At 39.6% G+C, this 25,393-nt stretch overlaps 1 long non-coding RNA gene across 4 annotated transcripts in view; it reads right to left on the bottom strand.

Moving 5' to 3' along the window:
• LOC119859665 overlaps positions 1 to 25,393 on the bottom strand; it is a 67,962-nt gene that overhangs the window by 31,673 nt on the left and 10,896 nt on the right. For 2 of the 4 annotated variants that reach the window (XR_006273805.1, XR_005294296.2), the window contains exons 4-5: positions 4,521 to 4,638; positions 1,821 to 3,033 (exon numbers count right to left, since the gene is read on the bottom strand). This is a non-coding gene — a long non-coding RNA (uncharacterized LOC119859665). Of the gene's footprint in view, positions 1 to 1,055; positions 3,034 to 4,520; positions 4,639 to 25,393 lie in introns of those variants that run through there. The other 2 variants (XR_005294295.2, XR_005294294.2) reach the window with 1 other exon arrangement.

Raw genomic sequence — 25,393 nt, 5'->3', positions numbered from 1 at the left:
AGAGACCAGACAGAGACTCAGCTGTTGATCAGGCCCACTATTTACACAAACACAAGTACATTAACTTATTGTAGGAATGGTTTTAGCAAAAAAAAAATTAAAACAATTTGTAGGGCTTCTAACTCTGATATACATTTGATAACTATTTTAGAAGTGATGTAATCTCAGAAAGGATATTAGGCCCTTATGTTGCAGCCACTCATGCATGTGATTAGCTTTAACATGCGAGTAGAGCCTGTGAAGTCAATGGGACTACTAACAAGCATACTGTTACTCTTGTGAGTAAATGACTGCAGGATGGAGACTTAAGTGTGCAACATTTTGTGCAAATAGTCAAGTGATACTAAAACATTACAGTGTATTAAATATATGTATAGTAATTTTTAAATATAGTAAAAATATACAGAAGAAGACACTGACCACTGTACAATACAAGCTGATTCAGTATTACAACTTTATACGCAGTCTACCAAACTAGCTCTATTTTAATGTATTTAAATATATTAGATTTTTAAAAGAGGTCAGTAAACTTGAAACTGCTAAAATTCTTTCAATATTTTTAGAATGCCCAAGATTCATGGTGTCCTGGCAACTAGCAATCACATGGCTGCATAGGTTTTGGCCTACTGTTCTAGTGCGGTTATGTGTTTGGTTGATGATTTATTCAAACCCAGTTTTCAAATCTGCTGTTAGCTCTCTCACTGCTTTAATGCAGCTAGTCCACCATTCATAACTGTCAAGAACCAATTCATCGGGACTTGGACTTATTAGGCCTCCAAACTGTGTATTGTACATACTTAGTTTTGTCACTATGCATGTGACTATACACACTATTTTCCACTCCTTTAAATTGCTTTCTCAGGTTAACATTATGGAATATTTTTTACCCAATGATCAAGCTAACCCACCCAAAACAGATGCCCAAACCTCCTGAATTCTGAAGAATACATTTCTGTACAACATTTTGTTAGTAGGTGGCAATGACCCTGAATGCAACTAATCTAAAGAGGGAGGCAGAGAAATGGAAGCAAAGTATGGTTTTCACATGCTGTAGGTACATTCAGTTATCATATTTATATAGCACAAGGCTTAAGTTTACAGAGATATACAGGATAAAGAGAAGCATCTTCCACAAACATCACAGCACTTAGAAGAGAAGCTATAAGGGTCTTCTTCCCTTAAACACTGACATTACTTTCATCTATAAAAAGAAAAAGATGGCTATGGAAATTTGAGAAGCAACCACAGTAGATATTTACCCTGCTAAGGATAATGTAACACTTCTCTTGATCAAACACTGCATCTGTATAAGTAACAGGAAGAGAAAATGGTGTTTGAAAATAAAAGTTATTTGTCTTTACAAGTCTTTGTTTGAATCCAACTAACACTGTCAATTCAATACTTTAGAAAAGGCATATTTGAATACGAGTTCTTTAATAGTTTTACATTTTGAATTATGTGCATGATAGGTGTACTGAATGGAGCAAAGCATAAGTAATATTCTAAGATGTATTGCCACAAGTGTACAGTAGCAGCGTGATAAAAAGGATACATAATATGAGTCTGGGAATAAAGTCGATTTAAGCTTTAAACAATCATACATATACATTTTAAATAGCCATTTTAAGCCCTATACATATTGCTTTAAATTCTAAGATTCTACTGGAGAAAAATGCAACATTCTGGAACGAAATTTCATTTAAATCAGAAATATTGTAAATTCCAGGCTTTGACCACCTGACAATTAAACAAAGCATTTTCATAGCATGAAAGACTGTTAATAGTCCCACAAAAAGGAAATTATTGTAAAAAAATAATACCTTATCTATCTAAAGATGCCAACAAGAATAATTGGAAGGTTAAGGAGGTCTTCTCTTGAGTGTTTCCTGATGTTTTGCCCATCTCATCAGGAATTTCGACAGAGGAATAAAATGGCACTCTGTCTTCTGGACAGCTTGGTGTTTGTCTTTGGCTGTCAAGCAAAAAGGGATACAATTCCACTCATCTGGAGAAGATTAGAATAGGAAATAAGAAAATAGAGCAATACAATGATGTCCCATGTTTAGGGATATAGTTCCCCCTCACGACAGGGGACTAACACAGCACTCCCATCAGACCTAATACATTATATGTCATTCTGCTCATCACAAACAGACTATACCTCCTTATCAGCTATATCATCAACTTTCACAAATAAGGTTTTAACACAAGAAAATCCCATCAACCTATCAAAATGATCCATACATCAATTATTTCTATTAAACAAAGGGCCCGATGCCACTTCTTGTAGTGCTTACTACCACAAGTAACTACAGCAGGACTACTCATGGGATTAAGCATTATAACCCAATAGTGCTTCCTAGATAAGACCCTAAGAAAAAAAATCTATGGGAGCTTCACAAGACTTAAGGTTACAGTCATAGGGTTTTCAAAAGGATGGGTGCCCAGGAACATGAAAATTAATACATTTTAATATACAGTATTTCATATTAGAGCGAGGTCTTCCCTTAAAACAAATAAACTGAGCCTGATTTTCCAGTCTGTTACATTTGTATTATGCTAGAGTAATTTCACTAGAGCTACACCAATATAGACTGGCATAAGAGAGTGGGCCCATAGCCAAAGTGCATTTAGTACTCTGTCACTATGTTATACTAAATAAAAGCTTACTGCTGCTGGAGATATAATTCCCAAGGATTCTGAATTGTCATATTTCTCCAAGAATTAAAGGTTGTTTCACCTTGTTTAAAAAATCCCCCCATTCAAATTGCATTTCTCAGCATAATCCGTTGTGTAATATCTTGTGCTCTGTGTATGACGTCACAGTATCATGTCCAGCATTCTCCATAGAACTGGCTCAGTTAATTGCCATAACATAGCAGGGTTTCCTTTCCCCTTTGTCTTGGTTTCTGATTAGGTCCAGCCAAAGGAAATGGCTCCCTGCCAAGAGCACAGTGAAGGAAAAGGACACAGGGAAAGTGCTGGTCCAACAACTGTTCCTTTAAGCCTGATTGAAGTATTTCTGAGGAGAAACTAGAAAGAAAAAGATTCTTTTAAACAGTGTAACAGAGTGTGCATTCAAACACATGAATGCACACACAAAACACATTCCCCCAGCCTAGACTAACTATTCCTGTGGGGCTGCTGCATGTGATCAGTGGAATTAGGATCCAGGAGTAGTTTTGCAACAGAACATCTGGGTCATGGCAGAAAAACAAGAATCTGGATGGCGAGGGGCCTGCCTCATAGATGCTGTAAGAGAGAAAATAATAAAAACTTATGTACTCACTGAAGTCTATTTCTGAAGTGGGGAAACTCTGTCTTTAAATTATTCTGATTTGGAGCTTAGATCTGTATGAATTTCCATATTTGAGGAATTTGTACATCAGGCGCTACGAATGCGGCCTCTTGGAACAAACACACAGTGGATATGGTTTAATTTTTAGAAACAAAGCAATTTGGAATTGCCTTACTCTCCCTGAAAGCCTACTGACTAGGGTAGGACTTCATGGAGTGCAAGTTTAGTTTAGGTTTTTCTATAATGATCACTCCCACAGCATCTAAGGGTGTGGTACAAAGCCCATTGCTGTCAATGGGGCTTTGGATCAAGCTCTTGGTGCTTTTTGGCCATGTAAGACAAACCCATGGGTACACCAGGCCCTAATTTATTCTCCATCAAGCTATTTTTCAAGTTTCTTTTATTGCTTGCTCCATTCTCCCAGATCACCAGTTCCATGGAACCTAACCACAATAAGAGATCCACATGATTGCAGAAAAGCATATGGAATGGTGGTTGAGCAATTGATTCAGCATCCTGATGAAGGGCAATCTAAACAAACGACAGCTGGAGACAGACACAATAGAGCAAGAGGACGTGCCATGGGTAGAGGCAGATGACAAAATTTGAAATTTGGAGGGAAAAAAGGTGGGGGTAGAGAGGAAGAAACATTTCACACTTTTTTGGGTGTGAAAAATATCTGCATGTTTGAACCAGGTCTCTCCCTGCGTCAATCAGAAAGCAGCTATGAGGAGCAGCCTATTCAGAGTGGAAGTTTAAAGAAATAACTGGAGGCAGCACACTTTAGTTTAGTAGATAAACACTCCTTCAGATTACAAGTCTGATTTAGAAATGGAAGGAAAGATACACAGGCATGCGTAAAATGGAACTGAGCAGATAACCAATAGACGGAATGAAAAGAAATATCATGAACGAATTAGCTTTAGATTGAAAAAAAGAATTACGACGAGTGACCACTAAAGGATTAACATCAATAGTATCATTAAACTGCTTTAAAGAAGATCAGGACAATTGGAGAGGGAAAGAGGAAGTAATAAATAAAAACTAGTGGGAATACAAGAAAATAAAAGATTCAAGGACAATAGAGAACACCAAGTTGTGGTCAAGTCTTGATGTGGTGATGGCAAGAGCAAGAAGAACAGAGGTAAGTGCATCATTAATAAAATAATAATAATTCAGAAATGACACAGATAGTCATCATTACTTCCAGACAAAGTGATACCTGTAGCCACATAAGTGCCTTCCAGCATAGTCTCATCATAAATGCAGGCTGCAGATGGAAGCCCAGCCACCAGGGATGCAAAAGCAGAGCAAAAGGACACTAGGGCAATCCTATCACTCTGAAACAGCAGAGACAATGGTTACTGGTAGTAAATAGCTACGGAGAACAAAATCTTTAAGAACATTTTCTTAATTTTTGCCAAAAACTGAATATTACCAAGCCTGAAAAATCATCTTTAAGGGTACACTTTAAAAAAACCTCAAGATATGAGAAAGTACGAAAAAGCAGTTACCCAAACAACCTCCCACTCCCATCTGCCACTATACACACTTATTGCCTCTTGTATGTATAATGGAGACATTCTGATGAGATTTTGCCTCAAGTTAAATTTTGTACGTGTCTATTAAATGCAATTCCCCCACCACTTTAAATCTCTGGCGAGTGAAACAACCTCATTTTTGATGCATCCCTTAAGAGGTTGGTGGCCCCACTTACAAAGTGAGTATGGCTGAGATTTTTGAAGCAGTTGCAAAGGATTTAGTCTCGCCTTTCATTAAAAGTAATGGAAGGTGTATAGCTAAATCGCCTGCTCCATTTGGAAAATTTCAACTTGTGTTTCCATGCTAAGTCACACAGCATGACCATGATTTCAGGTTTGTGATCTGCATTCTCTTGGGTAACAATTGCACAGAATGTATGTGCTTTTTGGTGAAGAGATGTCTTTTTCCAGTGACTGCACTTAAAGAAGCCAGAAGTAATCTACTGGCTTGTTGTCAAGACTTCAATATAAATCAGAGGTGGGCAAACTATGGCCTGCAGGCCACATCCGGCCCACAGGACCCTCCTGCCCAGCCCCTAAGCTTCTGGCCTGCGAAGCTAGCCCCCGGCCCCTCCTGTGCTGTTCCTTCTCCCCCACAGCCTCAGTTCGGCACAAAGTTCTGTGCACCTGGGAAGTGCAGTTGCAGAGCCATGGCCTGACCTGGTGCTCTAGGCAGTGTGGTAAAGGGGCAGGGAGAAGGGGGTGTTGGATAGAGGGCAGAGGAGTTGTGGGGGGTGGTCTGAGGGTGGGGAACAGGGGGGTTGGATGGGGCAGGGGTCCCGAGAGGGAAGTCAGGAAGGAGAAGGTGTTGGGGGGCAGTGAGGGGAGAGGGAGAAGAGGTGGTTGGATGGGGCAAGAGTCCCAAGGGGCAAGTCAGGAACGAGAGGGGGTGTTGGATGGGATAGCAGGGGGCAGTGGATAGGGTAGGAGTCCTGGGGGGTCATCAGGGGGTGAGAAGCAGCAGGAGGGTCAGATAGGAGGCAGGGGCCAGGCCACACTTGGCTGTTTGGGGAGACACAGCCTCCCCTAACCGGACATCCATACAATTTTGAAAAACCGATATGGCCCTCAGGCCAAAAAGTTTGCCCACCCCGATTCAAAAATACTAGACATACAATCTCTCCATCAACAAGAGTAACGTAATAGTAATAACCTATGGCTCTCACAGAGTGCTTTTCATCAGCTCAGTAGATCTGTATGTGTTTTACAAGGGAGGTCAGCATCATTATCCCCATTTTACACATGAGAAAACAGACACAGAAGTGAGGTGACTTGCTGAAGGTTACCTAGCAGGCCAGTGGCAAACATGAGACTAGAACCCAGTTCTACAGTGTGCTAAAGGGCAGCAGGAGAGCCAGGTTCTGGCTGCCCGGCCCATGCCTGGGGCTCCGCTTCTTGCCCCACTCTGTAGAGGGGTCTCTGGGCGGGCAGCGCTGGGCATAGGGATCTGTGGAAGGGTTGGGATGCGGAGGCGTGGTTCTCAACCTGAGACCCACAATGAAAAATAGGTTGAGAACCACTGTCATAAAGCTTCCAAGCTGTCTAGGGATGAAGACTGCTCCTTCTTAGGCTGTCTGCCACTAAGCATGTGTGTCTTCCTTTGCAGTCCTCAAACTGGACCCCTGCTTCCTCACTGTGGCTCTTGGTCCTGGCCTCTTGTTCTCCCCATGCAGTTTCCTGTGTACTGTTCATCCCCTTTAGCCATCCACACTGGGGCCATGCACACTTTATTTTGTGAGCTCTGGAGATTATGATCAGATCTGCTTTTAATAAATGTTTCCACCAACATCCTGACCTCCCTCTTAAACAATCAAAAGCAGCAGTCCTTACTAAGGCCAACAGATTAACGTTCATTTTGTGTTTCTTAATAACTCTATCATGATATGAAAAAAAGCAACAAGCTAGGAAATTGTTCAGGAAGCAAGATCATTTCCTTATTCATTCCTCTGTTGCATCTTCTCAACATTTCGTCCAATTTACCTCAACATTTCCAGGGGGGAGGGAAAATGAAACAAACACATCCTAGCATAAAATTATGGTTCTGAAATTTCAGGTGGATTGATTTAGCATAGGTGAAAACTGAATATATAATAAAAGGCTAACTCCAATCTTAATTAGGGACATCTATCTTCTCTCCACAATAATAAAGAGGGAGAAATACATTCAGTAAGCTTAACTCTTGCATGACAAAAAATTTTTACTTAAAAAGAAATTGAGAAGCAATACTAATGTATGCAAAGTACACTCAACTTGTGTATTCAAATCCCAATGGGATTTAATTAGTCACTGGGGATGCAGATACATTTTATTCATTGTACAGATGTATTAAAACAGCAAAGAGCTGGACTCGTATCTAGTCATGAAAACAATCATTTTATGTACTGGTTCCCTGAGTCTTTTTTATTAGTTTCAGAATAGCAGCCGTGTTAGTCTGTATTCGCAAAAAGAAAAGGAGTACTTGTGGCACCTTAGAGACTAACAAATTTATTAGAGCATAAGCTTTCGTGAGCCGATGAAGTGAGCTGTAGCTCACGAAAGCTTATGCTCTAATAAATTTGTTAGTCTCTACGGTGCCACAAGTACTCCTTTTCTTTTTTATAAGTGTAACTGAACAAAGAAACTAGAACCAATGCAGGCACTCAGAGATGAAGCATGACTTGAATGGCTACTTTGTTCTTTTCACACTTAAGAGTGAAATTCATCCCTAAGCAGTGAGCCAGCACATGACCCCTATTTTGAGTGCTTAAGTGAGACTTTCTTGGTGCACAGGCCTTGTGCTGATCCCCTTCACAGGGGTCAATTTCACTCATAATGAACCAATTTGTACTTAGTGCCTTAAGAAAACATTGCTGAATTAATTTCCTTTAAAATTGTGTGATAAGCAAAGATCTAAACCTTTAAAACAAATAGTCTCTTTTAGCCAGTCTAGATAATCAAACTCTTTCCAACAGCGTTCAGAATCTTTAACTTGGATACAGAGTCTAATATTTTGCAACTATTGTATTTTGAAAGTGTCAGCTCTGACTGACATAATAAGCCGTAAGCACAGAGCCTAAAAGATTCCATTAAAAGTTAAAGTTTCAGTCCAATAAACAAAGGTGCATGAGGTAATGTATCTACAATTCTCAATCACAATCTCTTTTATTATGGCCTATTTCAACTAGTGTGATCTATAATGAATGTATTAGTTTTTGTGTTCATTCTGTAGGTGCAGCCAGTGTATCTCTGCCCTTCCTCCTGGTTTGCTTGGTAGTTGTGGAGCCTAAGGGAGGGGTGGATTAAATTGGAAAATATAAATAAATTGATTGGATAAACAATTTCCCTTAGTCTGTTTCTTAATAAGTGATCGATTTTTTGATCAATATTCATTATTTCCCAGAACATACCAAACTATTTATTGAACAAATGAAGGGGTAGAACTACAATGACATGAAATCAAAAAGGTGAACCAATTTCTTTAATAACATGGGTTGAACAGTCCATCTCATCTTACTTGGTTGTTCCACACTGCATCACTTGACAGTGTAGCCCTTTTATTTAAAAAAAAAAACAAAACAAAACAAAAACCCCCAAATTAAACTACAAATTAAAAATTCAGGAACATTGAGGATGAGATTTATTAAATATTGGCAGTAATTTTCATAAGGAAGCGTGTGGATACGCATGTAGGCATATACCAATGTGCTGATTTACACTATATTTTTATGTGCAATTTAAGAGTTTCTTCTTTTTGGAATATTTTTGTAATCTCTCACTAGTCTTCGTTACCCTGCAAACACTTCAGACTCTGAAATGATATTCAGAGAGTGGCAAAGTGACTTGCCCAAGGACACCCAGAAAGTCAGTGCCTCCCAGTGGTTTTACTAGACTCTAAATGTGTGCACCAAATAATTAAATAAGAGCAACTCAGTGAAAAGCAACAATTGAGGAAAAGCTTATTAAAGGATCACCAAGTCCTCCAAGCTACATCTCTGCGGAGTCCCACCAAAAGCAGTGGTGCTCTGCATGGGCATAACGATTTTCCCATGCTTGTAGGATCAGGGCTTTACATATCATTAACTCAATGTGTATGTACATATATATGTATATTGAAAACAATTTTTTTTTCCTGCAGAGAGACAGGTAATATTGTGCAGATTGTCTAACTCAGTCACTATAATGCATTTGATTAATTTTGTATAACATATTTCAGCAATATCTGGCAATGAACAACCATGTCAGAATAAAACATTTCCAGTACAGTCATTCTAAAATGTGTTAGTTCATTAAAAGAGCTTTCAGCTTCCATAGTCTCACAGATTTTAAATGTTGAATAGTCACTTAGATACACAACTGCAGTGTAATGTGTTTATTAAAAGTCCAGTTCCCCCTCACTAACTTGAATAAAACATTTGTCATTTTTCACTAGTAGAATGCTGAATTTCTTTAAGTGGCTGTTAGTACCATCATCTTCCTTCTGGTATAGGCAAGAGGCAGCTATCCTGTCTTGGAACCAAAAGTGAGGATGTTTACTTTCCATGAACTGGCCAGAAGATGGTGCTGGAGAGCAATCAGCAAGTGTTGGCCTTCCTCTTTTCTGTTTTGATGACAATAATCTTATCAATAACAGACCCCATGGTCCTCAAGGCACCTAGTTAAATTGTCAAGTAAGGGTCTCCTGCCTAATGCCACCAACATGTTATGCTATATTTTTAAAATAGCATAGCAAGTTCAAAGCATTGTTTTACATCCCATTCATTAGATTAGTCCCAGGTTGCCTGTGTAAACACATTACATGCAGAGCATTTTAACTTCTGGAGAATTATCCACTCTCACATGTCTTCTACAGAAGCAAGTAGCATGACATCAGTTTTGGTAGTGATAAAAATCAAACATTTTCTGGAGCCATTATTGTCTAAAATGTTAATGCAGTTTACTTTTTTAAATGTGATCGATAGCTGGGGGGAAAGTGCCCATAAATTACTAAAGGCAAATACCATTCTATTAGCACTCAGGAGATTTTGCAACATTTGCCAGTCTGTTTTGCTGGAAAAAAAAAATTAATTTACTGAAAGCCTAGGGTTTTATTTATTTATTTAGTTACCTGCCTTTGTCTCTCAGTAAAAGAGATCATCATGAGTCATTTAGGAGATGTAATTCTAATGTATTATAGCTATAGGTTTCAATTAATGTTCTACCTCTCTGACAGTCTTTATGTTATATGTTTTATGAAATCATTAGCTATTGTCATGTTCCTATTATGATACCATTAGGAAATAAAGAGACTTATGTAAATGGAGATGTAAAAGAAATGTATGACAGTTACTAGGAGCAACATCTGTGCACTATCATACATGCTTACACTAATTTTCTAAAGATTGTTCCATTCATTACAAAGCATTGTTCCTTGCTATGGCACAACCCTTATTTCCATGCAGTTAGGGATTGAAGCAAAGAGAGGGTAAATGAGAGCCTAATCAATACCACTTTTCATTTAGCTTCTAATGTGCTGCCTTTCCCTTTCTTTTGCTCATGCACAAATCCAAAAAAGATCCTGATGTTACAGTCATAAAATGTAATTCTTCTGCAGAAACACAGACAATAATGCTTTCTGTATTCAGGCGAATTGCATATTCTAATGGCATTTGGCTAAATTGAGTATGGATTTAACATCAAAGGCTCCATGAATTTTTCAAATGAGATATTAAAGTCAATATTTCAAATGAAAGATATTTCAATTTAGTTGCATACACAACAATAAAAAACTTCTACAAGGCAGAGGTACTAGTGGTTTTGGCAGTATTAGTTCATTCAGGAAATTATTAGTTTATAAAGAAAATCAAACACAAGGTTGCGATATGGCAATGACACTGAATAAGTTAGACTAACCAATACACATTAGCGTACTTTCTCTCTTGCAGTCTGAAGCAGAACTTGCCACTAGCATGTTCAGTAATTCAAGCAGGGGTTGGTTTGGGGGGCAGTATTTGTTTGTTTTTTTAACACTACCCAGTCCTACTAATCCATTACTGTAATATAAAGCACATCAGAGTTTAAGATCTGCATGTACTTCTGCTGTTGGATTGTTGGGCTTTATTTCTATTTGTTTCTTTCTTTGCTTTTTTTTTTTTTTTTTGGGCTATTGACTGAGGAACATGTCCATACACAGACATGCAAAAAAAAAAAAAAAAAAAAAACCTTTAGCACATCTTAGGTGAGTCATTATTCCAACATGCTTTATATTAACTCCCACTGCTGTGGACATGTGAACATGAGCAATAGCACATACCATATGTGAAGAATGTGTTACTATTAGACATTACAAAGAATGATTAGAACCAAGCAAACACAATGCCAAATTATTTATATGGATTTGTGTGAATTCCAATCTGCTAGGGAACATATTTCAGAGTACAAACTTAATGATAATCTTATGTTTGCCTCTGGCTGGGATGATTTAGTTGGTGTTGATGCTGCTTTGAGCAGGGGGTTGAACTAGATGACCTCCTGAGGTTTCTTCCAACCCTAATCTTCTATGATTCTTTAACATAACCTGAGATGTTTCCATTTTACAAGACATTTCATATTTCCTACAGTTCTGTGTAGCATATGTTAAGAGTTCAGGAGAGATTTATTCCTATTCCAAGGTACTGTGGCAAGAGGGAAAGGTACCAGCATCATCTTGACTGATCAAGGATGCCAGCTGACCTTTACAATGCCCCTGATCAATAATTTCGCAAATTTCAAATCACATCAAACTTGCACAAAGTAGAAACTGTCAGTTGTATGTTCAGGAACAAACTCTGTATGTTCAGTGAAATGCCCTTCTGCAATTCAATATCCCAGGAAAATTGTGGTTTCTCCTTTTCTTTTCATCTCATAGTAGCTTGAGACCACATAGCATGCACTGTATTATTATTCCTCCATCTAATGGAGGAAAACATAGGGCCAAATTTAGTCCCCAAAGACTTATTACCATGGATATGAGGACACATGAATTATGAGGTCTTAAATGGTGCATAGCACCTGTGTTGGCTGTCAGGACTTGGTGCATTTGACCCTATATGTCCATATAGTGTGATAAGTAAGGAAAAGGAAAAGAGGTAAATCTAAGGTAATCACTATAAAAGAATCCCACCATATATCCACTGACAAGCCTGAGACACACTTGGAACTAAGTGTTTTACAAAGCCTACTGAGTAATTATATAATAAATACAACTATCTATGTCTCGCTCTAGATATAGATCACATACACACCTCCGCCCTCACCATAGGATACTAGGGACCCAAACCTGCTCCCAAAGAAGACGACAATACCCAAAGTCCAGTAACAAAATTTTTTAAAATAGTAGCAATGCTAATGTTCTGGTAATTGAAATACTAATGTCAAAAGGTTACAACTACACAAAGGAAAACATTTACAGACACAAACCTAGACTTCTTAACTCTCATACGCCCTTGGGAACCTGACATTGCTCAGTTTTGGGGCCAAGGCGTAGACTCATCAATATCTATTTGCCACCATAACAGACTATCATCTTCAGTGTTTCATGAATAATGTCAGTAATTAATATGACAAAAAAACCTAAAACAAAAAGCAAGGACCAACCACATCGTTAAGAAATAGGGGAGGGGTGGTTATAAAGGTAAAACCATTTCTTAAAATAGGTCATGAAAAAAATGCTTTCTATACCATATGACATGACCATGAGACAACAAAATCTAGAATCTCAGATCCATCGCACTGGTTAATGCATAAATGCTGTAGTGCACGAAGTCCCATAGAATAAGCTTAATTCAGATGCTCAGCCAGTGACTGAATGACAGAAATGAATTGAAGCCTCCCTGTGAAAGAAAAATCAACTAGCTCCTGTCCATAATGGAAGGCCCAAGGACGCAACAAGAAACCAACTGTACAAGGGCAGAAGTTATTTAATCAAATGCAGATTTGTACCAGAAATCTAAGAAGTGCATATTGGAACATATACCTAAAATCATAAAGTACTCTATGACAAGGTTTCAGAGTAGCAGCCGTGTTAGTCTGTATTTGCAAAAAGAAAAGGAGTACTTGTGACACCTTAGAGACTAACAAATTTATTTGAGCATAAGCCAAATGCATCTGATGAAGTGAGCTGTAGCTTACGAAAGCTTATGCTCAAATAAATTTGTTAGTCTCTAAGGTGCCACAAGTACTCCTTTTCTTTTTGAAAGTACTCTATGTAATTCCAAGGAAAAATTATTCGAAGCATAATCATTCGAAGTTATGAGTGTACACAATTCATTACATGCTTATTCCTGGCTAATGTTAGTGCTGAGTTCCTCGCTTATATGAGCACTCAATTCATGTACAAATTAAAAAACAAACAAATAAAAAAGATACATATACAACATCAGTTACCGGCAGCCAATCAAACAGCAATTTGTCCCTAGAATTCTGGAACTACTTCTTATGCTCAACAATCCACTGATTTGTATACAGCATGCATCTTTTGCTGGTCAGAGCAGTCGGTAGCTCCTATCAAAACACTTTGGGTTTTATTCAAATGATAATTTTGGTCAACCCCAAACTGTTAACAAATTCACAACAAATTTGCTAAATAGTTTTAATTAAAAAAAGTTTTTTCAGGCTAATTTCTCAAGAGACCTTAAGTGGCATTCAGAAAAACAAGGAGGAGAAGGTGGTGGTGCTCCCTTACACTCAATAGCCCAGTGGCTCGGGCACTTGTCTGGAATATAGGAGATCCAGATTCAAAACAGGAGCAAAGATTTCAGTCTTCCACATTTCAGGTAGGATGCTCTCAATAGTAAGTATTGGGTATTCTGGGGTGGGTCTCTCTCTGTCTTGCCTTTGAAGCGGCTCAACTTTGTATAAATAACTAAACAGTAATCAAAGCAAAGACTAGAACACAGGTCTGTCCCCCATCCCAGCTGAATGCCCTAACCACCTGTAATGAGTCCATCTTAGAGTCTCATGAGTCATCCCTGAGTCTAATCACCTGAGGGCTCCACATCTCAACCAGGAAAGGTAACTAGGTATGGTGCTTCATACCCCACATTACGCAGATGTCATGGATGCATACCCATATTTGTTCTGATACCCCAAACATCAGAGGAATAATGTCTGCCCCTATTCCAGCTGTGGCATTCTGAGTGTACATAATTAACCCTAATCATTATTATTATTATTATTATTATTATTAACCATTTATATCAATCCTTTTTCAATTATTTCCTAACAATTCCTATGTGTCAACACAAGCTACTACTGCATAGTGGCCTAACTGCCAAAACTCCTTTTTCACAAGACGTGTGTAGCGTATTATCCCTTTCGTGGTCTCCTGTTTATCCTCTCTGAATGAAGATGCAAAAATATGACCTCGGGTTATATTCCTTTAGGCCTGTACTGTTATAACTAAAACCCAGCCCTTAGCAATAACTACTTCTTATAAAATTCCTGCTAATACAGCAAATCCTTAATGCAGCAAGCCTGATAACCCAATTACGTATGTTCACCTATTTGTGCCCAGGTATGTTTCAAACTAATAAGCAACACAGCAAGATCAGTCTGATAATATCAAGATACATCTCTGATAATATCATTACTCTTATTGAAACAGCAAATGCAGGGGAAGCAGAGAAAGGTCACAGGTCAACAATAGTGATTCTCACTCTCTCTCTCTGACCCAATAAATAACCTAGGTGAGTGCCCTAACCACTGGGCTATTGAATATTGGGGGTGGGAGAGGTAAGAGTGAAGGACATGATATAGGATTGCCAACTTTCTAATTGCACAAAACTGAACATCCCATCCCCTTCCCTGAAGGCCTGTCCCACTCTTCTCAGAGGCTCTGCCCCAGCTCACTCCATCCCCACACCCTCTGTCACTCGCTCTCCCCCACCCTCACTCACTCGCTCATTTTCACTGGGCTGGGACAGGAGATTGGGGAGCAGGAGGGGTTGAACACATTGGTTGGGGGTGCAAGCTCTGGGGTGGGGGATCCCAAGTTCAAGGAAGTCAATAGGAGTCTCTTCATTGACTTTGATGGCCTCTGACTCAGAACTTATCTTCCTGCATCACTTCCCACCCTGTGGTACAAGAGACCATGTAAACTAAACAGCAAAGCGAATAAGCAACAGTAGTGTGTAAGCTGGTAAAATTTTGTATTCATAGAAACTAGCATTCCATACTGTAAAAATAAAATTGTGCTATTATCTACATATGTGATGTTTTTCAATGAAAATAGAAATCTGGTATTTATCATCTATCAGCTTTCCAGTTTTAACAAATAGGAATGCCATTTATTCATTATAATTTGAAAGACAAAATACAGTATCTACCCACTATCTCTTTGATAAACTCAGTCCAATGAATCAAATGCACAATACATATCACAAATACATAAAAGATCCAATAAAAGATCAGAGACACTGCATGCATAATTTGGTCTATAGATGCAGCCCTACTAGTTGTAAGTAAATACAAGAGACTATGTTTATTGCTAGGAAGACCTACATAGTATACATTCTTTTATAAGATGGATCATTATTTATACACCACGTTAAGTGTTCAGGACTCCTTACATATAGCATTAATTATTACCTCTCCAATACTCATTGTCTACTAGTAACTACTTACTGGACACAATAAGGTACAGGTTAATATTTATCATTTATGTACATATTTACAATGGTTTGCTCTGGAAATGTCACTCTGCTGTGAATTGAATACTGAACTGGGAACCAGAAACTTCTCAGTTCTAATCTTGGCTCCGATACTTGATTCCTCTGTAGCCTTGAGCAAACCATTTGATCTCTGCTTCCACGTTTCATCTGTAAAATGGCAATATGACTGCTTACCTACAGAGCGGTGTTGTGATGCACCTGACTCTTCTCTCGGTCTAGAGAAGTTTTGCAAGTTTGTAAAATATTTTGCAGTTGAATGTTGGTTTTATTACATTGTGGTCCCAACTGAGAGGTGGAAAGTAAAATAGTTTCTAAAATTCCAGTAGTTGTTCATTGTTTTCTATTAACATCGGGTCTGATTCTGCAAACACTATCCAACATAGTGATTTTTACTGAGTATTGTCCCATGGACTACTGGAGTTTGTAGGATCATTCCCAAACACATTTTTAGCAGTAAGGGTAATTAACAATTGGAACAATTCACCAAGGGCTATCTGTGGTGGACTCCCCATCACTGGCAGTTTTAAAATTAAGATTGGATTTTTTTTCTAAGAGACACACTCTACTTCAAACAAGAATTAGTTCAGGGAAGTTCTGTGGCCTGTGTTATGCAGGAGGATCAAACTAGAGATGATCACAATAGTCCATTCTAGCCTTACAGTCTGTGAAACAAGGAACACTGGCCCCAATGACACCAGCTTCAGTACCTCTCATCTCCTTCTCTCACAAACCTCTCTCACCTTCTTCCAGGGTGTCCCTGTTGCTTAGAACATCCTTCACAAACAGTTCCCCTAAGTCATCTCCTAGGCCCCATCCACTTAAAAAAAAAAAAACACCTCATTTCTGCATCTTGGCTGTAAGGAGTGAAAATGGAGGAAATGTATTTTAAAATAAAAAGTACGAATGGAGTCAAAGTGCCTATGTACCTCAGTGAGCTACCAGTGATCTTTGTATTGTCATCTTTGTTTTTGCTTTCTCCTTCCTCACCCCTTTATTGTGGTTTGGTCTGGCCCTTATCTGTGTCCTGTAACACTTAGATTCTAAGCTCTCAGGACAGGGACCATGTCTTTATTTGGGCCCCAAACCAGCCAAAAAAAAAAAAAAAAAAAAAAAAAAGTATGCTTAGCTTTAATCATGACAATAGTCAACTCACTTCAGTGAAAATACTCACGTTTAAAATTAAGCAAGTGAATAAGTGTTTGGTGAAGGGCCTAGCACATAACTGGGCAGCTGAAAATAAAAACATGATTAGTTTGCTTCCATTTTTATTGCTTTCCACACTATATAATAATTGGAGCCACATTACACATTTTATTTTAAATTATGTTCTTAAAAGAATGTTGTTTTCTGCTAGAGTAAAAATCAAAACTCATTTGTCTTCTAATTTAGTGTAGTTGTAACATATGAAAGCTGAGCATCATTTTAAAAAATATTTTGCTTATTATTTACAGAAGTGAAGGAAACATTTGCTTTTGCGTTATCCAACTGAAAAAACATTGGTTTATAGAACAAAAATCTTCTGTAAGGTATTAGAATCCTGTGCAATTTCATATTTGACTTTAAAACAAAGAGAGTTTCCCTATCCTGTTTTCACAAAACTAAGCCAATGAAGGAGGGAGGGAAAAATCACTTGCATTCATCATGAAAAGTACAGGAAAATGACTGGTACCACTGAGTGTGTTAATAAAACATATACTTAGCATCAGCCCTTTTGGTACTGTCATTGTATTCTTCAATACACAGCACGTTGACTTTTCATTCTTTCCACGTAGAGTTTAAGTTTCACTGTGGCTCTAATTCTATGCACTGGAAAGGAAGTCAAAAGATTTCAGACACTGTTTAAATATCCAACCCTGCAGACCTGACTCAGTCAAAACTCAAAACGGTAATCCTATAATGACTGAAGTCAGAATTATGTGGTCCAAATTTGGGCAATAAGGGTCATGTTATCATCTGGCATAAACATAGCCATGAAACTATAGTGTTTTACACCAGCAGAGGATGTGTCCTCTGCATTGGGTGAAACCCTACCATGGCCTCTCAGCCCAGAGAGAGAGTAGATTTAATTTAGAATCATTCTCTGGATCTCTTTTTCACTTAGGTATTGCAGATCTGCTTGTCATATATTCATACTTACTTTACACACAGTCTCTTTTTAATAAGCTACTTCCAGATCTGGGGTGCGCTTATAATATGTCTGTCATCCCAAATGTCTTATTCTAGTTGCCAAAATCAGAAAAGGACCTTTATGTCTATTTCTCTTCATCACTGAATACTCCGACATCATCATCCTAGGATGAACGCATGCTGAAGCCCAGGTATAATCTGTGAAGTGGCACCAATATAATTCTGCCCTCCACCTCTCTCCACACAACCCCCTCCAAAATAATAGTCTCCTGAAAGAGGAGTTGGAGTCAAGGGCCCCAGTTAGCTATCCCCTGGGAAGGCTCTTTCCCTACTGCAGGTGGTGCATCATCACTTTGACTTTAGAAGAATATAGGAAACGTGAACAGACTTGTCATGTACCAATTAATCAACAAAACCCAAACATAACCTGCCCATCAAAATCTAGAAATTGTTCACAAACTGCTCTTTCACTGCACAGATCATAAAGTGACAAAACAAAGGAGGTGGAATGAGGTGAGTCATTTACTTCTCCCACCTGTGGACAGAAGGAAACAAGTTGTTGCACTCCGCTCCATTCAACTATGTTCTTAAAAGAATGTTGTTGATTCTCATGTGCCTATTCTATCTGATTCTGGCTTGATTCTCATGTGCCTATTCTATCTGAGCATAATTTCTAATGGCAAGAATGTGATACACGCTTAATCTTTCCTCACTTAGGCCCAGATCCACCACTCCTCTGATACTTGAGAAAGGGAGCTGTGGAGAAGGATCTCTTCAAGGATCCCCTTGTGTCCCCTCTAGAATATGGCATTGACCTTCCCCCTCCAACCCCCCCCCCCCCGGTAATCCCCAGGAGGCCCTTCCTGGGGACCTGGGGATTACAGTGGACGAGAAGCTGGATATTATTCAACAGTGTGTCCTTAATGCCAAGAAGGCTAATGGCATATTTAGCTGCATTAGTAGGAGCATTGCCAGCGGATTGAGGCAAGTGATTATTCCCTTCTATTCAGCACTGGTGAGGCCACATCTGGAATAGTGCATCCAGTTTTGGGCCCCCCACTACAGAAAGGATATGGACAAATTGGAGAAAGTCCAGCAGAGGGCAACAAAAATTATTAGGGGGCTGGGGCACATGACTTATGAGGAGAGGCTGAGAGAACTGGGCTTATTTAGTCTGCAGAAGAGAAGAGCGAGGGGGCATTTGATAGCAGCCTTCAACTACTTGAATGTGGGTTCCAAAGAGGCTGGAGCTAGCGTGTTCTCAGTGGTGGCAGATGACAGAACAAGGAGCAATGGTCTCAAGTTGCTATGGGGGACATCTAGGTTGGATATTGGGAAAAACTATTTCACTAGGAGGGTGATGAAGCACTGGAATGGGTTACCTAGGGAGGTGGTGGAATCTCCATCCTTAGAGGTTTTTCAGGCCCAGCTTGACAAAGCCCTGGCTGGGATGATTTAGTGGGGTTGGTCCTGCTTTGAGCAGAGGGTTGGACTAGATGGCCTCCTGAGATCTCTTCTGACCCTAATCTTCTATGATTCCCAAACCTGGCAGATCCCTAGAATCTGCAGGAGGCCAGGGCCATCCAAAATGTCGTATCTGCTGCCGCACCAGCTATGAGCTGTGTAGAGTCTTCATGGGCCCCCACCTCATCAGCACCTGAGGGTCCAGGAATGGACTCTGCCATAAAATAAAATACACTGCCTATTGTATTATCTGCTCTCCCTAGTAATCTTCCTCAGGCTTAGGGCTGGTCTTCGCTACTGGAGAGATCAACGCTGCTGCACTCAATGCAGCGAGTGTCCATTTAGCGGGTCTAATGAAGACCCACTAAATCAATGGCAGAGTGCTCTCCGGTTGACCCCAGTACTCCCGCTCTCCTAGAAGAGTAAGGGAAGTCGACCGAAGAGCATCTCCCATTGATGCAGAGCGGTGAAGACACTGGGGTAAGTTGATCTAAGCTATGTCGACTCCAGCTATGTTATTCACATAGCTGGAGTAGCATAACTTAGGTTAACTAGCCTCAGTAGTGAAAACAAGCTCTTAGTCTCAGCCAGTTGCTTTTCTCAGAGAAAATGAAATCACATAAGCAATGGGACAGCTGGTAGAAAATTAGAGGGAGCTGTGCTCCCTCTCCTCTGCAAGCAGTAGAAGAGTGCCCTTCTCCATGGCTTAGGAAAGTCCTGGGTCTCCAGCGCTCCCTATTCTACCTGACTGGTGAAATGGTCTCTCTCTTGGCCACACAACTCATTTTTCAGGAATTCTACACAGGACCTGATGTGTGATTTGTTCCATTTGGAGCACGGAAGCCTCTAGATAAGCCCTGAAGTACTGAAATTGGGATCTGTTGCCATTTCTTCAAGAGATACAAGAGGAGCTTTTCACCTAAAGATTAAAGCATGAACATGCCTTTCCCCGACACACCCAAAAATGTCCAGAGGTCTGCAAGGAGGAGTAACAAATGGGAGCTTTTCTTGTAAATGGAAAATGCAAGAGTTTTAAAAGTACAGTTAGACACTTAAACCTCTCACTTTAGCACTTTACAATTCATTGATCTTACAAAGCTTTGCCTTTTATAATCTATACCTGGTCTGAGTACCAAGGCCTGTTTATTCCATTTAGTAACATGAACTTTTACATTACAAATACAGATTATGAATAGTTATTTGAGCATAGTTCAGATGCCTCTGTAAAGCTAGCAAGAGAAAATTACATTTCCTTCTTTTATAAAATGCAGTTTTCATAACTTCAAACAGCATATAGCTCCTCAATCCAGGCCTACCAGGAAGCTTCAAATCCACAGGCTGTGACCTCTCAGGCTATTTTTCAATGACTCATTTTTAATTTTAAAGCAGCATTGTCTCTTGATAGTAAATTAAGAGCAGCCTACAGTGCATACACACAGTCATCCATCTGCTCAAGGCTCTTGTCATATGATACCAGTCTTGTATCTATAGACTTCATCTAGTATTCAAAAGCTATCAACCCTGCCTCCAAGATAGCCCATCTTCTGGCTCCAGGCTAGAAAAGTGACTCTCCGTTTCCAATTCTAATGAATGCATAGCTAACAGTGGTTTTTCCATTAAGGATCTGATGTCTTTAAAGAAAAAAAAAAAAAAAAAAAAACACAGATAATGCTGGAATTACTAGGATCCAGAATTATAAGGGAGGTATGGGATGGAGCTAACTGAATTTCACCTGCAAGACAGTGATCCTAAGGCAGCCTAACCACTTCCACTCACTCCACCCATCAGCACAAACAACATGAAACACACTTACCTTCTGCTTGTAATGTTTAGACATTACTATTGATACAACTGTGCTCTATTGGATAAAATAGGTCAGGCTCCTTTAAGTTTTTATTATCAAGGAACACTGATTAAGCGCCATTCTTAGTGAAGGATCCTAGTAGTGGTTTAATAAAATATACACAGTCTACAAAAATAATTTCACCCAGCACTGAAAGTCAGCCACCTCTGGGATGCAATGTAGCTGCTGTTTCATAGCTGCTATGTATTCTATTTAATGCAAATTATTTAATGAGCTAATTTGTATATTTGCAAATTATTACTATATAACTACACATTTCAACTTTAAACTAATTGTGAGGTTTTAATGCTAATGTGGTGAATGAAGTTGTCTTGCTTATACAGGGCAGTAGCAGAGAAAGCTTCACACATTCATTGTCCTGCCAGAAGCCTCATCTGGGGGGGTTGGGAACTTTCTCTAGGGATAGTAGAATAGTTAAGTCTTTGTGGTCCATGGAGGTCTTGGCATCTCTGCTGAATGTGCCAGTAAGTGCAAAGCATGGTGGAAGGTTTCTGATGTGGGAGCTGGAGCTCAGACCCACTAAACTCATGTCACATATGAGCTACCAAACATTCATTACATGATTACAGCCCTCAGTTCCCTGCTGAGCTGGCCTGGATGCAAACTAGTGGCCTACAGTTTCCCAGTAAATGCTTACCCTCCACCCAATACACACACACACACACACACACACACACACAACCTTAAGACTGCAAAGTCAAGCACCTATAAAATGGGAAATGTCAGGATTAGTTATTTGTGCAACCTGAATTCAGCCCCCTTGTATCTATGCGTTGTGATCTCTCATTGCGTTGTGATCTCTCATTACACAATCACATACTGTTCCCCCCCATTTGGGTAGTCATCAAGATTTGAACCCAGGTATGACATTCTGTACTCCAGAGCACCCCATATTTACCATGGTGATGTAATTATGATATGTTTTGTACAAAGTATGCCTTGTGAGGTATCATTCTAAAAGTTCTGATCTGCTAAACACTAATATCTTGTTGGATTGTATGTGCTGTCATTGTATGTGAAGTTATGAAGTTTTGCTATGTGTTACTGAAAGATGTTGTAGTTGGAAACACCCACAACTAGCCTTTCAAGTACAACAACAATGAAGTTAAACAGTGCTAATAGCCCATCAACAAAGACAATGGACCATGGAAAAGGCTTGTCCTCACCTGGGAATGCTTCAGCCAGTCTATGAATAACGGCTGCTTTGACTCAGCAAGGAATGAAAGGTCATGTGACCAGCCCACATGATACTGAACTCCATTTTGGTACCTGTACTTTTCCACAACTGGGATGGGAACCTGGTTTGGAAGAAAGGGGTTCCCGTCCTAAGGAAAAACTATATAAGGGGGAAGTGACATAATGACTAGGACTCACTTCCCTGCAAGACAACACCTGGAAACACCAGAGGAACAAAGACTGAACTTGGGAAGGGGGGTCCCAAGTGGGAAAGAAGAAAGCCCTGCCTGTGTAAGGAAGCTAAAATCTGCTTGTATCATCAGTTCAGGTGAGATATTGCTGATTCAAATCCTATCCAGTGTGTATGAGACTTATATTATGATTGTTTAATTTTCTTGGTAACCTGCTTTGATCTGTTTGCTATCACTTATAATCACAAATCTATCTTTCTGTAGTTAATAAACCTGTTTTATATTAACCAGTGTGTGAAGTGTTAGGGAATCTTAGCTCTGTTAACAAAGGCTTGTGCATATCTTCCCCACATCGAGGGGGGAGCGGACTATTTAATGAGCCCTGTGCAGGTCAAGACAGTATAATTTTGGGTTTATACTCCAGCAGGGGTGCAAGACTGGGGAGCTGGGAAATTGGCTGGTGACTTTATTGTTGGTCCATGAGTGGCTTAGGTAAAGCACTTAGGTACTCAGTTGGGTGTGTGACACTACCTGCTGTCATGTTGGGCGATAACAGGGCCTGGAGAGGCTGGCTGGGTATCAGCAGTATCATCACAGCAATGCAACAGTTTAGGACAGAAAGCCTGGGGGCATCATCATGGGATTCTCCCAACTTTCTCCTGGGAGCAGGATTCAACAGTCTTTGCCTTCCATGCCCCAACTTTGGGTACCCAACTCTAGGATACATATGTATTAAAAATCTTCTTTGAAGTGGTGCTGGAACTAAGGGGTGTTGCCACACCACTGGCTTGAAGTAGTAACAAACAAATACCAAATACATGGTTTCCATCATCAGCATCTCCACTATAAAAATTGTTCCAGAACCCTTGCTTATTTGGCTTCCCACTTCTACAGGTTATTTGGTATAGATTCCTATACCATCTTCATCACTATAGTATCTGGAGAGCCTAGGCTGTTGTCCACTTGATGTGGAAACAGCAACAACAACACTTAAGCACTTCTACAGCACTTTCCAATCACAGGTTTACCAAGATTAGTATTAAAGATAATTATCCCTAATTAGAAGATAAGGAACAGATGAGTTAAATTACTTGCCAGTTTCACACAGTTCATGGCAGAACCAGAACCCAGGTCTCTCGTCTTCTGTGATGCTGAACGACCAGGTGCCAGCTCATGCCAAGGCCCCGGCCTCACTGAACACTTACAAATGCACAGCTGGAAACCAGTCTTCCTTACCTCTGTGTTAGCATGATCGAAATTGATATTAGATGTTAAGCTGATGAATGTATTTAGTGCTTAGGCTTTATAAAATGGTCATAGGATGCTGCATGTATTGATATCACTTATAACTTCAATGCTCCATGGTATAAAGGTATACTGAGTGTTTGCATTGTAAACCACCACACAGGAAAAGTAGCATTAATTAAGGTAAGGTGCTTGTCCTACATAATGGGTGGCCCACTGAAGGCAAATGAGAGACTGTGTAGCATCAAAGGACAGAAGCCCTGTTGACAGCATTCCTCACTCCCTCCAGGAAGGAGAAACCTATGCATAAACCCATCCCATCAATTTGGACTCTGGAGTGGAAGGGATAAAAATGCCTGACAAGAAGAAACTGAATCTCTTTTATGCTGTATTGATTCTGAGGGGCAAAGATTCCAAAACATAAGCAAAGAGATCCCCATGCTGCTTGGCATGGGTTAGCCCTGAAAAACATTTTGAGTTGACAGATTACTACAACTTTGTCACCTTTTGAATCACAGGACTGAAATTCGTTTGTCTAGATATGCTTGCTTGAACCTGAAAATAACTCACTTCTTTTTCCTAGTTGATAAACCTTTAGTTAGTTTATTACAGGCTTAGCTACAGGCATTGTCTTTAGTGTGAGATCTAAGGTACAGATTGACCTGGGGTAAATGACTAGTCTCTTGGATCAGGAGCAACCTGGATATTTTGTGATTGCTGGTGTAAGTGATCATTTATCACTAAGTCCATCTTGCCTGGGTTGCAAGATGGACTGGAGTATCAAAGGGAACTGTCTGTGACTCCATTATAAGACTATTATAGTACTTTGGGAATTCACATTTGTTACTGGGTTGGTGAAATCTAATTATAGAACATACAAACAAACAAGTTTGAGATGTCTGCCCTGCTTTTTGATAGTCTGTCATAAGGCTGGCACTCTGGAATGTGAGCCACTCCAGACAACATGACAACTCCCATATCTATGCCCCTGCAACTGGACCATGATGCTCACAGTAGTTCTGAAAGCTACAAAAAGTGAATTGAAACGGGAAGCCTGCTACTCAAGTCGCACCAATTTTACACTGGTGCAACACCACTGACATCTGGAGTATTACTGCTAATTTACACTTATGTAAATAAGAGATTCAAGTATGATATATTTAAAGAGATTTTTAAAAAGTCAAGAAAAAAAAAGGGCACAAGGTATACATACAACAAAACTAACCCACCCGTATAATATACTGTATTTGAGATCATTTACCAGTCCTGTATGTACAATTTATTGCAGTACTCTGTGGCTCTCAGACCCCACAATGGGTGAAGCTCATGACGGTGCCTCCAGGAAGATGTACATTATGTGTGTGTTTAACTATTAAATATAAGGCTTAACAATTCTAAGACAAAGGTATCACCCCGATGAAGACTTCAATCACAAACATACCTTGATACTTAAACACAGCAGCAGTATGTGCAAGCACTTTTAGTTTCTAATTGAATGGGAAAGGCTGACATTACAAAAAGTGTGTTTGGAGGCTGTTTTTTTTTCTTTAAGGTTCTGTACACCACCACCTGTCTCATCAGCAGGACCACTCTAAGGAATGGGCCTCTAGGCACCTCAGTCCCAAGATTCTCTATGCCTCATTCTTCATCCACGCTACTAGTAATGTACCATCACTGGCACAGTTACACCTGAACACTCTGGTGCTGCCAAACACCTGGCTTGATTTTCCACTGTCCAAATGAAAAATAAGCATAATCTGCTTTTTGAGGATACAGCAAATGAGGGAGTTCATGACAAATTGTGTTGGTTTATGCAGAATAGT

The sequence above is a fragment of the Dermochelys coriacea genome, chromosome 8 (assembly GCF_009764565.3).
Source record: "Dermochelys coriacea isolate rDerCor1 chromosome 8, rDerCor1.pri.v4, whole genome shotgun sequence".
Taxonomy (NCBI): domain Eukaryota; kingdom Metazoa; phylum Chordata; order Testudines; family Dermochelyidae; genus Dermochelys; species Dermochelys coriacea.
Note: the sequence above shows the minus strand (reverse complement) of the source record. Positions and strands in the feature narration are given on the sequence as shown.